Source organism: Schistocerca americana, chromosome 1, assembly GCF_021461395.2.
Source record: "Schistocerca americana isolate TAMUIC-IGC-003095 chromosome 1, iqSchAmer2.1, whole genome shotgun sequence".
Classification (NCBI taxonomy): Eukaryota; Metazoa; Arthropoda; class Insecta; order Orthoptera; family Acrididae; genus Schistocerca; species Schistocerca americana.
The window spans coordinates 1,027,431,264-1,027,448,104 of NC_060119.1; positions in this window are offsets into that span (position 1 = coordinate 1,027,431,264).

The window sequence follows — 16,841 nt, forward strand, 5'->3', positions numbered from 1 at the left end:
ACTACAGAAGTACTCTAAAACAGGTCGCACCAGAGTCCTATATGCATCTGCTTTCCAGGTAAACCACTTTTTCCTAAAATTATCCCAATAAATCGAAGTTGACCATTTGCCTTCACTACCACAGTTTCCACAAGCCCGTTCCACCTCATATCGCTTTGCAACCTTAAGCCCAGGTATTTAAAATACTTGACTGTCAAGCAAGCAACTAGTTAAACTATATCAGAAATGTACAGGTTTGTTCATCCTACTCATCCGCATTAAATTATATTTTTCCACATTTGGGGCTAGCTGCCATTATCACACCAACTGGAAATTTTGTTTAAGTCGTCTTTTATCTTCCTACAGTCACTCAACACCTTATCGTACACCACTGCATCTTCAGCAAACAACTACAGATTGCCGCCCACACTGTGCGTCAAACCATTTATGTATGCAGAGAACAACAGCAATCCTATCACACATCGCTGCGGCACACCTGTCGATACCCTTGTCTCCGATGAACACTCGCCATCGAGGACAACATACTGGGTATTATTATTTAAGAAGTCTTCGAGCCACTCACATATCTGTGAACTTAATCCGTATGCTCGTACCTTCGTTAACAGCCTGGAATGAGGCACCATGTCAACTGCTTTCCGGAAATCCAGAAATATGGAATCTGCCTGTTGCCCTTGATCCATAGTTCTCAGTGTAAGATGTGAGAAAAGGACAATCTGAGTTTCGCACGAGCGATGCTCTCTAAAACCATGTTGATTAGTGGACATAAGCTTCTTAGCCTCGAGAAAGTTTATCATATTCGAACTAAGAATATACTCAAGGATTCTGCAGCAAACAAAAGTTGGAGATATAACTCTGTAATTTTGCGGGTCCGTTCTTTTACCTTCCTTATATTCTGGAGTCACCTGCGCCTGGGACTTCGTACTGCGCTAGAGATTCACGGCAAATGCAAGCAAGGTAAGGGATATCCGCTGCCTGTCAAAAAATGTGAAGCCTCCAGAAATCGTGTTCAGACGTCAATGCAATTTCGTGCACGTCCGCAACATAGGCAATTATATAAGTAATTAGAGTTTCAGTTCTATGTGACTCGTGGAACTGTCACCTGAGCACATTAGTGTTGTTCGTGTTCAGTGTTTTAGCAAGTCTGGCAGGGTATGCGGGGTGGTCAGAAACAGTCTGCAAATCTTGTAAGGGTTTTGCATGGCTGGTTAGGCTGAGAAATAACTTACACGAAAAAATTTCGATACACTGAGTCGCTTCCGAGTTAATTAGGATCGAATTCAGCCCCTCAGGCTGTTGTGAGCAGTAAATCCACGCAGCCTCCCAGAGACGGTGTCGCCGAACACGTTGTTCGTTTGGTTTCCTAAAAACTAACAAGAGAGCGATACAATAATTGGACGTGGGACGGAAATAAGAATCGAACCCGGGGCCAAAGGCTTAGCAGTTTTGTGCGCTATATTCTGCGCTATGACATCAACTGATAGCAATTGTATCTGACAGGCCGCTTGAATCTGCGTGCTCAACGGCCTAATTGGCCAATTTCAACGCTAATTATTTCAGAAAAGGTCAAATCTATCATTTTAACAACTATTTCTCTGTACTATCTACCCTGCAGTACACTTGCAAGTTTTTCAGACCGTTTATGACCACCCTGTGTAAGAGGCGTCAGCAGCCTCAGATGTTGAGTGATCATATTCGTGTGGCGTTCTGTTGTGACAGAGGCCTTGCGTTGGATTGCTTGGGAACTTGTGGACAGGCGTTCTCGTTATCAAGGCTCCGGTCGACCAAGTCAGATCACCACAACGGGAGGATCGTCGTTTTGTACAAAGCTGATGGTAACCCCTTCATATCTGCGCCACCCATCTGAGAACAACTAATGGGCTTCTTACAGCAAACTGTGTCATCCCACACTAATGGTCGTCGTCTAGCGGTAGCCGAACGACGGAACACCGTCCCATGCGTAAACCTGCCTTTAACACCACAATACAAACTGCTGCATTTGGACATGTGCTAAGATCGTGAAGCATGGACCGCTGATTAATGACGTCGACTCTGTGTTCAGCGCAGAATCGCGGTTGTCACAATCCCAGATGACCATCGCTGGAAGGTGGGGCGGCGACCTAGGGAGAGAGGCCACTCTTCCAATGTTTTGGAGAGGCACAGCGCTGTTACTACTTGGGTGATGGTGTGGTGAACCATCGTGTATGACATCAGATCACGTTTTATTGACATCTAATGACACAACAGTACGTGATGGACATCCTACGACTTTGTGTGTTACCTGTCATGCAACAATAAAGCAGTGCTATTTTTCAGTAGGAAAGTGCTAGTCCCCAGGTGGCACGTGTCTCTATGAACTGTGTGCGAGATGTAGAAGTACTCCCATTGCCAGCCATATCCCCAGATATGTCCCCGATAGAACAAGTGTGGACCAACTCGGACATCATCTCCGTCAAGTGCTTGTTAGTACCCAGTACACCACGAAACGGACATTGCAGTGTTACTTAGTATCCAGGACACTGCAGTTGTGGACCAGCTTGCCTCAGGAGAGAATAAAACTTTATGACACGCTTCCCAGTCGAATCAGCCCATGCATCCGGTCCAGTGTAACTGCAACGCCTTACTCATTAGAGAGTTCATACTTCCAAGTATTTTGTAAATTTGACTCGATTTTGAAATCACCGAACTAACACTATACACCCTCTCAGGCCGTGAAATTTCATTTCGTTTCCTCCTCCTTTCCTGAATACTTCACTAGTTTTGTCAGGCAATATGTTTCAAACAGTTTTCTCAATCAGTTTTCGCCTTATAGAGCTCCCTCTAGTACTGTGGAAGTTACTGGCTTGTGCTTTAACAAATGTACCATACCCTTTCTGTCCTTCTAGTCAATGATTTGCACCTATTACTTTCCTCGCCAGTTCTTTAGGAAACCGCCTCACTCCTTACCAGGTCACTAAATTTTCAGCACCTGCGAGCAATATCACATCAAAAACGCATCGGTCTTTGTTTTTTTCTGGCATTCTCACAGTTTATGATTCCCTATCTTACAATGCTGTGCTCCAGACGTACATGCCCAGAAATTTTGTCTGCTAATTACCATCTGTGTTTGACGTTAGTAGATATTTTTAGCGGGAAACTCCCTTCTTGCTTCGTATGAGACGTTTCCAAGCTATCAGAATTCTTTCACATTGTCCACTACGTAGTCCCCAAATATGATAGATTTATCGCTGTTCACATTTCTCCTACTGTACAGTACTTTCTTTGATTTATTCTCAAACCATTTCCTGCGCTCAGTAGAAAATTAATTCCATTCAACAGGTCCTGTAATTCTTAATCAGTTTATCTCAGGACAGTAATGTGACCAGAGATTCTTATCACAGATAACTTTTCAAGCTTTCTTTCTCAACATCTCTTACAGCCATATCTCAGTGTTTCATGAAATTTTAACAGTTCAACACTGAGTTACATTTGTTAGTCTATAATTTTGATGAAAAATTCATTTATTAGTGGGAAATGACTGATGATATCTCATGAACGATTATACGAACTCTGTATGCTGGACTTCAAGCAGCCTACCTACAAAGAAAATGTGATACATTTCCCATATTGTTAGTCCATCACGTTCATAGCAATTGTTATTTCGTATATATAAACGTTGAAGTCTGTTTTCCCCTCTTCGATAGACAGATTGAACAGTATGGCAGAAAGATTCCATCCATGCCTAATACTCATTTTTACTCAACCACTTCCCTCTTTGTATTTCATTCATATTGGTTCTTATATATTACCTGCCTCCTCCTATACCGTCAGCAGGGCGCCTAACATTCAAGACGACTGGATACTACTGGAGAGCAATGACGTCCGAGAAACTGTGTAAGAATCACGGAACTGTCTGCTGAGTATGTAATATGGAATGGAGTAAACCAAAGAAAGACGAAAATATTGAGGGATAGCAGTAATGAATTTGGCAACAAACACATCAAAACTGCAGAAAACGAAATATCTGAAGATTAGATGAGATTCAGTTTTCGTTCCATAGACCCAAAAAGTTAGATGACTCTCGTGGGTGTGCAAACAAATCTGCTGCCTCAGAAAAAAATTTAGGTATGATGGATGAAGCAAGGATAAAATAAATCTACTGGTACACAACATAACAATTAATGTGAGTAATAAAATCCTATGAATGTACATCGGAGCTCGAAAATGTATGGATGCGCATCATGGGCCATGGAAAAACCGGAAAAGAAGAGAATCTAGGCGTTAGAGTCATTGTGGCACACAATGTTTCTGAGTTCAGATATAGGGTGCAGAGGGCATTCTACAAAAGAACAGCAAATAGAAAAAGTGTATATTGTGTTAAGGATACACGAGCATCCAAATGCAAGGTGCGTTTACAGAAACTGTCTATCTTGAAAAAGCATTCGGCAGTGGAAAATAATGCAAGATGAACTGAACTCTCAGGAACGTAGGTGTAAGCTACAGAGGCAAACGGCTGACATACAACATGTAGCCCTACAAGAAAAAAGAGGAATAATTAAAAAGACCAAACATGAAGTGCACGGATCAGAAGGATATACTATAGGCAGTTTTTTGTTGTTAGCTAAGAAAAGACAAATAAAAGGAAGGTTCCAGAATGAGATTAAAAGTTAGAGTGAAACTTTTCCGATAACAAGTTTCGATCACATTCCTACTCTCAGTAAATCTGAGGAAGAGTCGCAGGACTTATTGAATGGAATGAACATTATAATGGATACCGAATGTGAACTGAGAGTAAACCGAAGAAAATCGAACATAATTAGGAGTGTCAGAAACATCAAAATTATATATCACAAAATAAACGAAGCGCACAAATTATTCGAAGCAAAATAAACATCCGGAGGAGTTAATGAGGACATAAGGTATAGACTAGCAAAAGCAAAGAGCGTAATCGTAGCCAAACGTAGTATACCAGTGTCAAAAATCGGCTCTGATTGGAGGCAGAACTTTTTAGTAATCTACGTTTGGAGAATATCGTTGTATAGATATGAATCGTGGACTGTGGGAAAACTGGAAAATAATAGATATGATGCGTCTCAGACTTGAGGCTACAGAAAGATGTTGAAAATTAGCGGCACTTATAAGAAATGTGGTTCTTCGCTGAATCGGCGAGGAGAGAAACAAGGAAAAACATTGACACTAGGAAAGGACAGGACGGTAGGACACGTGTTAAGAAACCAAGAAATAATTTCCATTGTACTTGGGTAAAAACTGTAGGGGAAGACAGATTTAAATATATATCACGACATTGGGTACAAGTGCTACTCGAAGATGACACAGGAGATGACTTACAGAGAACCCTTTGAATGCGAGGTGGCAAAACGCCAATGATGTTTAGGGCATTCTATGACCCACATGTTGTCTAACAGGCAACCAGAATCATGGCTGCTAATGACAACAGTGGGCCGGTATGGAGGTATGTAATGGTGAGAACACCATGAAGCTAAGGAACGTAGTTGAACTGCTTAGTCGACGAGTAACTCACAACAGTGCTACATTCCAATTGGTGTCCATACAGCAAAGCAGAACACTGGCAACAATAAACAAAACAAACATTTCATTTTATCTACAACAATAGTTGCCGGAGTTGACATTTCATCAGAAGGGAGGCAAAGGAATTTCGCAGAGTGAGCAAGAAGTAGCAGATGAAGTATTAGCCCTCCTGCAAGATGAGTCAGTGGAACGTGTGGCGTTGTGTTCGCTGATATATACACTACGTCGAAGGCGGTGGTGTTTTGGTGTTGTCGTGTTTTTCATGGAGGGAGCTTGCACCCCTTGTTGTTTTGCGTGGCACTATCACAGCACAGGCCTACATTGGTGTTTTAAGCACCTTCTTGCTTCCCACTGTTGAAGATCAATTCGGGGATGGCGATTGCATCTTTCAGCACTGTAGAGCAGCTGTTCATAATGCACGGCCTGGGATGGAGTGGTTACAAGTCAATAACATCCCTGTAATCGACTGACCTGCACAGAGTCCTGACCTGAACACTATAGAACAACTTTGGGATGTTTTGGAACGCCAACTTCGTGCCAGGCCTCACCGACAGACATCGAACCTTTCCTCAGTGCAGCACTCCGTGGAGAATAGGCTGCCATTCCCCCTGAAACCTGTAACCATTTCTTCTACTCCTTCCCCTACATCTGCATTCCAGTCCCCCATGACCATTACGTTTTCATCTCCCTTTACGTAGTGTATTACCCTTTCAATACCTTCATATACTTTCTCTATCTCTTCATCTTCAGCTTGCGACGTCACGATGTATAACAGAACTATCGTTGTCGAAATTAGTTTGCTGTCGATTCTGATAAGAACAACCCCATCATCGAATTGTTCACAGTAACACACTCTCTGCCCTACCTTCCTATTCATAACGAATCCTGCTCCCGTTATACCAGTTTCTGCTGCTGTTTATATTTCCAAATACTCATCTGACCTAAAATCCTTGTCTTCCTTCCATTTCACTTCACTGATCCCAACTATATCTAGATTGAGGCTTTGCATTTCTCTTTTCAGAATTTCTAGCTTCCCTACCACGTACAAGCTTCTGACATTCGCGCCTGCTATGTTGTGCACATCAAATTGCATGGGACACAGATCACGGTGATTTGAAGGGAATCAGTGTGTGGCTGCATAACTTCAAACACTGCTACACAACTGAGAGACGTGAGGTAACGTGCCAATCATTCTTTCATTTCGCACGTTTCACCAAACGCAACAACAACAACCACACGGTCAGTATACCTTAAAGGAATACACAGACAAAATATTATCGCTTAGGCAGTACGAGACAACTGAACATTTTACTGTATCACTTTGCCAAAAACAAATTTAGTAAAATCGGTTACATGTGATCACACAAATCACTAAGACAAAAAGGAGTCACCACGAAGGAACTACCTAAAAGGGACGGAAACGGCAAAATTGATGTAGACGTACAAACAAACAAATCATTGTAATTTCGGAAAAATTGAATGATTTATTCAAGAGAATGCGTTTCCCAGTTTGAGTAAGTCAGTGGCGCATTGGTCCACCTTTGGCCCTCGAGCAAGCAGTAATTCGGCTAAGCACTGATTGATAGAATTGTTGGATGTCATCGTGACGGATATCGTGCCAAATTTTGTCCAGTAGACGAGTTAGGTAAAAAGACGAATGCTAGTAGAAATCCTTGGGTAACACAAGAGATATTGAATTCAATTGATGAAAGGAGAAAATATAAAAATGCAGGAAATGAAGCGGGCAAAAAGCAATACAAAGGTCTCAGAAATGAGATCGACAGGAAGTGCAAAATGGTTAAGCAGGAATGGCTAGAGAACAAATGTAAGGATATAGAAGCATGTATCACCAGCGGTAAGATATAAGCCGCCTACAGGAAAATTAAAGAGACCTTTGGAGAAAAGAGAACCACCTGTATGAATATCAAGAGCTCAGAAGGAAAACCGGTCCTAACCAAAGAAGGGAAAGCAGAAAGGTGGAAGTAGCATGTAGAGGGTCTAGACAAGGGCGATGCCCTTGAGAACACAATATTATGGAAATGGAAGAGGACGTAGATGAATATGAGGTGGGAGATATGATACTTCGTGAAGGATTTGACAGAGCACTGAAAGACCAAAGTCGAAACAAGGCCCCAGGAGTAGATAACATTCCGTTAGAACTACTGTAAGCCTTGGGAGAGCCAGCCAACACAAAATTCTTTCATTTGCTGAGCTAGATGTATGAGACAAGTGAAATACCCTCAGACTTCAATAAGAATATAATATTCCAACTCCAAAATAAGCAGGTGCTGATAGGTGTGAAAATTACCGAACTATCAGTTTAATAAATCACGGTTGAAAAACACTAACACGAATTCTTTACAGACGAAAGGAAAAACTGGTAGAAGCTGAACTCAAGGAAGATCAGTTTGGATGCCGAAGAAACGTAGAATGTGTTGACTGGAATACTCTCTTTCAAATTCTAAAGGTGGCAGAGGTAAAATACAGGGAGCGAAAGGCTATTTACAATTTGTACAGAAACCAGATAGTAATTATAAGAGTCGAGGGGCATGAAAGGGAAGCAGTGGTTGAGAAGGTAGGAAGACAAGGTTGCAGCCTGTCTCCGATGTTATCCAATCTGTGTATTTAACAAGCAGTGTAGAAAACAAAGGAAAATGTGGGGTAGGAATTAAACTCCAGGAAGAAGAATTCTGTCAGGGACAGCAAAGGACTTGGAAGAGCTTTTGAATGGAATGGACAGCGTCTTGAAAGTAGAATGTAAAATGAACACCAACAAAAGCAAAATGAGGCTAATGAATTTAATCGAATTAAATAAGGTGATGCTGAGGAAGTTAGATACGAAATAAGACACTTAACGTTGCAGAGGAGTTTTGCTATTGCGGCAGCAAAATAACTGATGATGGTCGAAGTAGAGAGGATATAAAATGTAGACTGGCAATGGCCAGGAAAGCGTTTCTAAAGAAGAGACATTTGTTAACATCGAGTATTGATTTAAATGTCAGGAAGTCGTTTCTGAAAGTATTTGTATGGAGTGTAGCCATGTACGGAAGTGAAACATGAACGATAAATAGTTTGGACAAGAAGCGAATAGAAGCTTTCGAAATGTGGTGCTACAGAAGAATGCTGAAGACTTGATAGGTAGATCACGTAATTAATGGGGTGGTGCTGAATATAATTGGTGAGAGGAAGAATTTGTGGCACAGCTTGACTAGAAAAAGGGACCGGTTGGTGGGACACACTCTGAGGCATCAAGAGATCATCAGTTAAGTATTGGAGGGATGCATGGAGGATGAAAATCGTAAAGAGAGACGAAGAGATGAACACACTAAGTAGACTGAGAAGGTTCAAAAATGGTTCAAATGGCTCTGAGCACTATGGGACTCAACTGCTGAGGTCATTAGTCCCCTAGAACTTAGAACTAGTTAAACCTAACTAACCTAAGGACATCACAAACATCCATGCCCGAGGCAGGATTCGAACCTGCGACCGCAGCGGCCTTGCGGTTCCAGACTGCAGCGCCTTTAACCGCACGGCCACTTCGGCCGGCAGACTGAGAAGGATGTAGGTTGCAGTAGTTACTCGGAGATGAAGAGTGTTGCACAGGATAGAGTAGCATGGAGAGCTGCATCAAACCAGTCTTTGGACTGAAGACCACAACAGCAATAGGCGGTACATCGTCTAAGTCCCGAGCTAGCTGGAGGGGCTTGCCCATAACGCTCCAAACGTTCTCAATTGGGGAGAGACCCGACGAAGGTGCTGGGGAAGGTAGGGCTTGGCAAGCATGAAGACACGGAACAGAAAGTCTAGCTGTGTGCGGGAGGGTGTTATCTTATTCAGATGTTAAGTCCTGGATTGCTTACCATGAAGTGCAACAAAACGGGGCTTGAAATATCGTCGACGTACCGCTGTGCTGTAAATGACGCGGATGATAACCGAAGAGGTCCTGCTATGAAAAGAAATGGCATCCCTGACCATCAGTCCTGATTGTCGGGCCGTTGGCAGCTGGCAGTCAACTTAGTGTCCCACCGTTTTTCAGGGTACCTTCAGACATCTCTTCGGCCTGAAATCTGACTGACTGCAGTAGATCTGTCTTCAGTAATGACTCTCGCTTCGAATTGTGGCCCGATAACCAGCGAAGATGTGTCTGGAGATGACCTTCACAGAGGTGGAAAACCAAACTGACCATCACTCGTAATACAGCCCGACATCCAGGAGTGATGGCATGGAATGTGAACATTTGGAGCATTATGGGAGCGGCTCTCCATCCAGATTGGAATTTTGACGATCTAACTGTCGTTTGGACAGAATTTGGCACGATATCCCATAGGAGGACATCCAACGACTCTTAATCAATGCCAGGACGAATAGCTTCTTGCTTAAACAGTGCTTTCTCTTGAATAAATCATCACACTTTTCTGAAACTGTAATCATTTGTCTGTCTATATATGTATATCACGTTTACCGATTTCTATTACATTTGTATAATCCTTTCGTGGTGCGGAAGACGGAAATTAGCCTAACCAAAAAATTAAGCTAACTAGTTCTAATTAATGAAAGTATTGTTTTTCACTTTCCTTTTTAAACGTGGAGAGAGGTGCCTCCAACAGTCAACAGCGTTCCTTAGGTTTCAAACAGAATAAAGTTAACGCTACGCCAACTAGCTTTAGGGGGGCGTACAAGAAAAATAAAAGACAGGCTCACTAAGCGCATGCCTAAAATAAAGCACGCTGGCCAGCGAGTAATGTTAAAGGAAAGGTAACACAGTGAGATACATTGATTACGGTTTAAAAACAGAATCAATGACGATGGGTACACAGCGTTTAGGGAAGAGTACAATTTTGAGCTTACCCATACTCCTCTTTAGACCCAGTAAAGATTTTGGACCCAACAGCTGCTTTACGCTTGCAAAATACACACACATATACCAGAGCTTAAGTAATTGGCTGGAATAATGGAAGTTAGTACACAACAACAAAAAGTAAATAGCAACTGGCCGAATCAGTAGCTTCCTCGTAACAACAGTTATTCGCAATCAATGGCCCATCGATTGCTTGCCCTCAAACATACACATACATCAGAGCGTAGGTCTCTAACAGAAACATAGCGTATTAGTATACATACATCACAAGTGACCAAATCTGCGTTTATACAGAACAGCAATTATTCTAATATCGTGTCCCGTAGACTGGCCACACAAAAAAAATGTATAAATATGTCAGAATTTAGATCCCTAACTGAAATATTGTGCGTCAAAATATAACAATTAGCAGCCGGCCAAAATCTGCAGTTTCCACAGAACATTAAATGTCAACGCCCATGGATTGGCAACATTAAAATGTGTTCCAAGTATCACCGTCGCACGTGCGACGCGACAGCGTAAATACCAAAACGCCAAGAGCCAAAGTTTATTACACGTTCTCGCAGGCACAAGCGCCTGCAAAATTTTTGAGGAGGACATCATCTGGACAAACACACAGCTGGAACCAGAATGCTTTGGGTGAGTCCCATGCAAAACCAGTACTTCACTAGACCCACTGAGTGCCACCGTTAGAAGAATCACAATATCGGGCAGCCAAAGTGTCTTCCTCCTGTCCACGGCCCGATGTGTTAATCACAGGGCACCATCGGTGCCTGCCGTCCAAGACACTACAGTGTGCTGCCATCGCGAACACAGCAGTGATCGACCCAAACATTGCCGACACGCCACTTTGACCATAGGACTCTCCTTTCCGTCGGCCAATAACAACTTCTCTCCACCGTCCTGCACGTGTCTCTAATAATACACTGCGCTGGGGCACTCACTGCTCTCCCGCGGGCCTAGACTACCTCGCCCCGCGGGATTCAAAGAGTACGCGTGAGCTATCCATGCGGACCGGCGCCAATGAAATAGAACGCGGGCACTGCAGACCTCTTCTTTTTCTATTTCTAACATTGCTTTAACTTACTTAACACTAATTTATTGTTAATTGTTTTCCTTGACAAGACGATAAACGTAATATTACACAGTCTGTCTCTTCGTGGTTTGTATGTGCTCTAATAGATCTATTGATTATACTTTCTCAAAAGCCTTGTGGGTTTACTGCCACGTTTTAAAACAAATGCTTCCAGAATAACGTCTATAGTACCTCTGACAAGGGAACCTCCCCATCGCACGCCCCTCAGATTTAGTTATAAGTTGGCACTGTGAATAAGCCTTGAAAAACTGAACACAGATCAATCGAGAAAACAGGAAGAAGTTGTGTGGAACTATGAAAAAAATAAGCAAAATATACAAACTGAGTGCTCCATGTGTAAGATAGACAACATCAATGATGACAGGAGCTCCAGAGCGCTGTGGTCCCGTGGTTAGCGTGAGCAGCTGCGGAACGGGAGGTCCTTGGTTCAAGTCTTCACTCGAGTACGAAATTTACTTTCTTTATTTCGCAAAGTTATGATCTGTCCGTTGGTTCATTGACGTCTCTGTTCACTGTAATAAGTTTAGTGTCTGTGTTTTGCGACCGCACCGCAAAACCGTGCGATTAGTAGACGAAAGGACGTGCCTCTCCATTTGATCGCAAGGTCATAGGTCAACCGATTCCTACACAGGAAAACACGTGTGATATATTCTATATGACATTGGTGACGGCATGTGCGTCACATGACAGGAATATGTTGTCGACCCACCTAACTTCTACACTTGGCGAATGGGTAAAACGATCCTTCTACCTTGCCCGATTTAGGTTTTCTTGTGGATGTGATAACCACTCCCAAAAAAAGTGATGAAAACATAAGAGTTTGTCACATAAATAGCAAAAAATGAATGCAACAGTTTCACTGTCGCACAGGTTTCTCTGTGCTCTGTCAAAACATATGTTTTTAACGTTTTCAAATTTTTCCGTGTGTAGACCGTCAAATCCTGCATATGTCCATCGCACGGACGGACGGACGGATAATAATTGTCTGAAAATAAAAAATTAAACTTTTCACTCGAGGGATGACATGAACCAAGTACCTCTTGGTCGAGAGCTGTTCACGCTAACCACGGGACCACGGCGCTCCTGAGATCACGTCATCCTTGATGTTGCCTATCTTAAACATCGACTACTCAGTTTCTATATTTTGCTTATTTTTTTCATAGTTCCACACAACTTCTTCCTGTTTTCTCGATTGATCTGTGTTCAGTTTCTCAAGGCCTATAAACTGCGCCAACTTATAACTAAATCTGAGGGGGGTGCGATGGGGAGGTTCACTTGTGAACACACTCAGACGGTTTTAAACTGAAACTGAAACAGACCGCAGAAGGCAAAGTGTTTGTGCGTTTTATATAAAAATTATTGATGTGAAGTTACGTTTAGGATCTTTACAAAGAAAATGTGCCGTTCTTCGCTTCATTAGTAGTCCGACTGGTAGTAGTACCTTACCCTTTTTGAAAACTACAACAGCGGACATCTATTTTCATTTTATAAATGGCAAATCACCTTACTGAATTAATTAGTCATTACTAACGAGTCTAAACTAACTGTAGGAAGTGACACGATTCAGTTTGACATTATGAAAATCGTTACTGTTCCCAGGGGGAATCCCTTGTTTGACATCAGAATTAAATACGTGGAATACCGGTAACTAATTTCAAGTTATCGTCGGAGAAAAATAAATCAAAAGCAACATACCAAATAAGCCAAAGATCCTAAGGAAGCACAGCCGACAATCATAAGATTTAGTACTATCATTGTCATATCTTCTTCTTCTCTATATGCTGACAAATGGTACATATTTCGTTGCTCTGCAGCGATAATTTGGAAATTTCCGTTTAGTTCTCCAGTCAGTTTATCACGGTCTTCTATTTACTGAGTCCGTGACTCAGTGACAGATAGTGGAAAATGCTCAAAAAGACACATTCTTGTGATATACGGCTACTTCTAGTGGCGTCATCAACCAAATGCTGTTTACTTCTCCTTCGCTTTTTCCAGCCTGTGTTGACGAGATCTACGTTCGCCCCCGTTGCATTTCTCTTTTCCGTTTTTCTGGGACAGTCACATCAGGGAGATGTTCCGTTACTGTGACACTGCCCTCCTTCCTGATGTGCGTCTTTTCAGGTGTGCATTCTGACCTAACTTCTTTCTATGGATGGCAATGCACGACCGCATCGAACAACGCAAGCAGAGGAGCTCTTGAAACGAGAGGACATTCGTCGAATGGACCGGCCTTCCGTTCCATTCCGACTTAAATCCCATTGTCCTTGTGTGGGTTGCGTTGGGAACACGTATTGCAACACGTACGCAAGCTCCAACGCCCCACCAGCAGTTTCGCAACCGTGCTGATGGAGGAATAGAACGTCCTAGCACAAGAACTGTTTACCGTCACTATGGCTAGAATGCGAGCAGGTTGCAGAGCGTACACTGCTGCTCGTGGTCGTCACACGCCCTATTAAGAACCATGCCCCTCCTTCTGTAATATCCAAGGTCCAACATAAATTGTGGTGACCTCAATGTAATTATTGTCTTTGAATAAAAGTGTCGTTTCTGCACATTACATTGGGTACTTCTTACAGTTACCATCCGAACTACATTGAAGCGCCAAAGAAACTGGTATAGGCATGCGCTTTCAAACACACACATATGTAAACAGGCAGAATACGGCGCTGCGGTCGATAACGCCTATATAAGAAAACAGGTGTCTCGTGCAGTTGTTAGATCGGTTACTGCTGCTACACTGGCAGGATATCAAAATTTAAGAGAGTTTGAACGTGGTGTTACAGTAGGACCACGAGCGATGGGACACAGCATCTCCGAAGTAACGATGAAGTGGGGATTTTCCCGTGCGACGATTTCACGAGTGTACCGTGAATATCAGAAATCTGGTAGAACATCAATTCTCCGACATCGCTGCTGCCGGAAAAAGATCCTGCAAGAACTGGACGAACGACAACTGAAGAGAATCGTTCAACGTGACAGAAGTGCAACACTTCCGCAAATTTCTGCAGATTTCAATCCTGGGCCATCAACAAGTGTCAGCGTGTGAACCGTTCAACGACTTATCATCAATATGGGCTTTCGGAGCAGAAGACCCACTCGTGTACCCATGATGATTGCACGACACAATCCTTTACGCCTCGCCTGGTCCCGTCAACACCGACATTGGACTGTTGATGACTGGAAACATGTCGCCAGGTCGGACGAGTCTCGTTTCAAATTGTGGCGAGCGGATGGACGTGAATGGGCAAGGAGACAACCTCATCAATCCATGGACCCTGCATGTCAGCAGGGGACTGTTCAACCTGTTTGAGGCTCTGTAATGGTGTGGGGCGAGTGCAGTTGGAGTGATACGGGACCCCTGGTACTTCTAGATACGAACTCTGACAGGTGACACGTATGTAAGCATTCTGCCTGATCACATGCATCCATTCATGTCCATTATGCGTTCCGACGTACTTGGGCAAATCCAGCAGGACAATGAGACACCCCACAAGTCCGTAATTGTTACAGAGTGGCTCCAGGAACACTCTTCTGAGTTTAAACACTTCTGCTGGCCACCAAACTCCCCAGATATGAACATCATTGAGCAACCTGGGATGCAGTGCAACGTGCTGTTCAGAACAGATCTCCACCTCCTCATACTCTTACGGATTTATGGGCAGCCCTTCAGGATTCATGGTGTCAGTTTCCTCCAGCACTACTTCATACATTAGTCGACTCCATGCCACGTTGTGTTGCGGCACTTTTGCGTGCTCGCGGGGGTCCTGCACGTTATTAGGCAGGTGTACCAGTTTCTTTGGCTCTTCAGCATATATTTTAGCAGTTCTTCTTAAGTATGGACCAAGTTTAATTGGCTTTGTTACCTGGCAGTGACACATCACGCCGAAGTTACTTCCGTCCTTAAGTTTTGCGCACCAGTGTATTTCCATGAGTATCTCCTGGCCCTATCTTATAACATTTGCATTTTCGTTGCCATCTTCGACCCTTCACTAGTTCTGGCACCATATTTATGCCAATGTCCGACTCCACGCATCCCATCTTCGACGTTAATACTGCATTCGTTCTCATATGACGTACCGTTAGGCTTTGTTATCTCATAATGTCACTCACATATAGTAATGTGGTACATGTTTTGATGGTCCTTGAAGATAAATGAGGACCACAATAACAATCCATTTGCATTATTTCCCATTTGCATCTGACTGTACAAAAGCGCAGTATCTGCACTTACTTTCAGCGGGTAGAAACTTCCCCACTGCGATATCACACGGTGCGTTTACTTCAGTGTTTGTGACGGAGCCTTTTCTTTATATCTTTTGTTGTTTGAGTTTTTCTTCAGATTGGTTAGGCGCTCCCTTGACCAAATGTACCCCTGTGCCAACTCACTCTCATTTGTCACCGACATCAGAAGAAAAACATGTTACTCTTTTTATTCTGGTAGCATTTGTAGCAAAGGACGACGTCCAAAACGTGCTCGAATATTGTATCTGGTTTTGCTCAGTACAGTGGTAAATCGATAAAAGGGTGGTGTTTCCTACCTTTTTTTTTCAAAACAGATCATTATTAATCATATTTATCATTCAAGGAAAACGGAATTGTAGATAACATTATACAAAAGGGAAGAGGAAGTCAATGGAGATGAGAGGTATGATATTGCAAAGAGAAATGGACAGAGTACTGAAAAAAAGAACAAGGCCCCTAAAGTAGACGGAAATCTCTTTGAACTACTGAGACCTTTGGGAGAGCCAGCCGTGACAAAACTATTGCACCGTTGCCCAAAGATGGCATCTGCTGACAGGTATGAATATTATCGAATTATGATTTTAGTAACTCATGGTTCCAAAATACTCACGCGTATTATTTGCAGAAGAATGAAAGAACTTTTAGAAGTTAACCTCGGGGAAGACCAGTTTGTGTTCCGTAGAAATGTGGGACATTTCTGGCAATACTAACGCTAAGATATATTCTAGAAGATTCAAAAATATTTGTCCTTTTTGAGTAATATACACACTTTGAAATTCTGAAGGTAACAGGAATGAAACACGAAAGCGAAAGATTATTTAAAAATCGTACAGAAACGAGACTGCAGCTGAAAGAGTCGAAATAAATGAAAGGGAAGCAGAGATTCTAAAGACACTGAGACATGGCTGTAACCTATCCCCGATGTTATTCATTCTGTACATTGAGCCAGGGAAAAATAAAACCAAGGAGAAATTTTATAATCGAATTAAAGTTTCAGGAACAAAAAATAGAAACATTGAGGTTTGAAGTTGACATTGTAATTATCTAAGAGACGGCAAGGATCTAAGACGAGCAGCTGAATGGAAAGGATACTGTCTTCAAGGGAGATTATAAGATGAA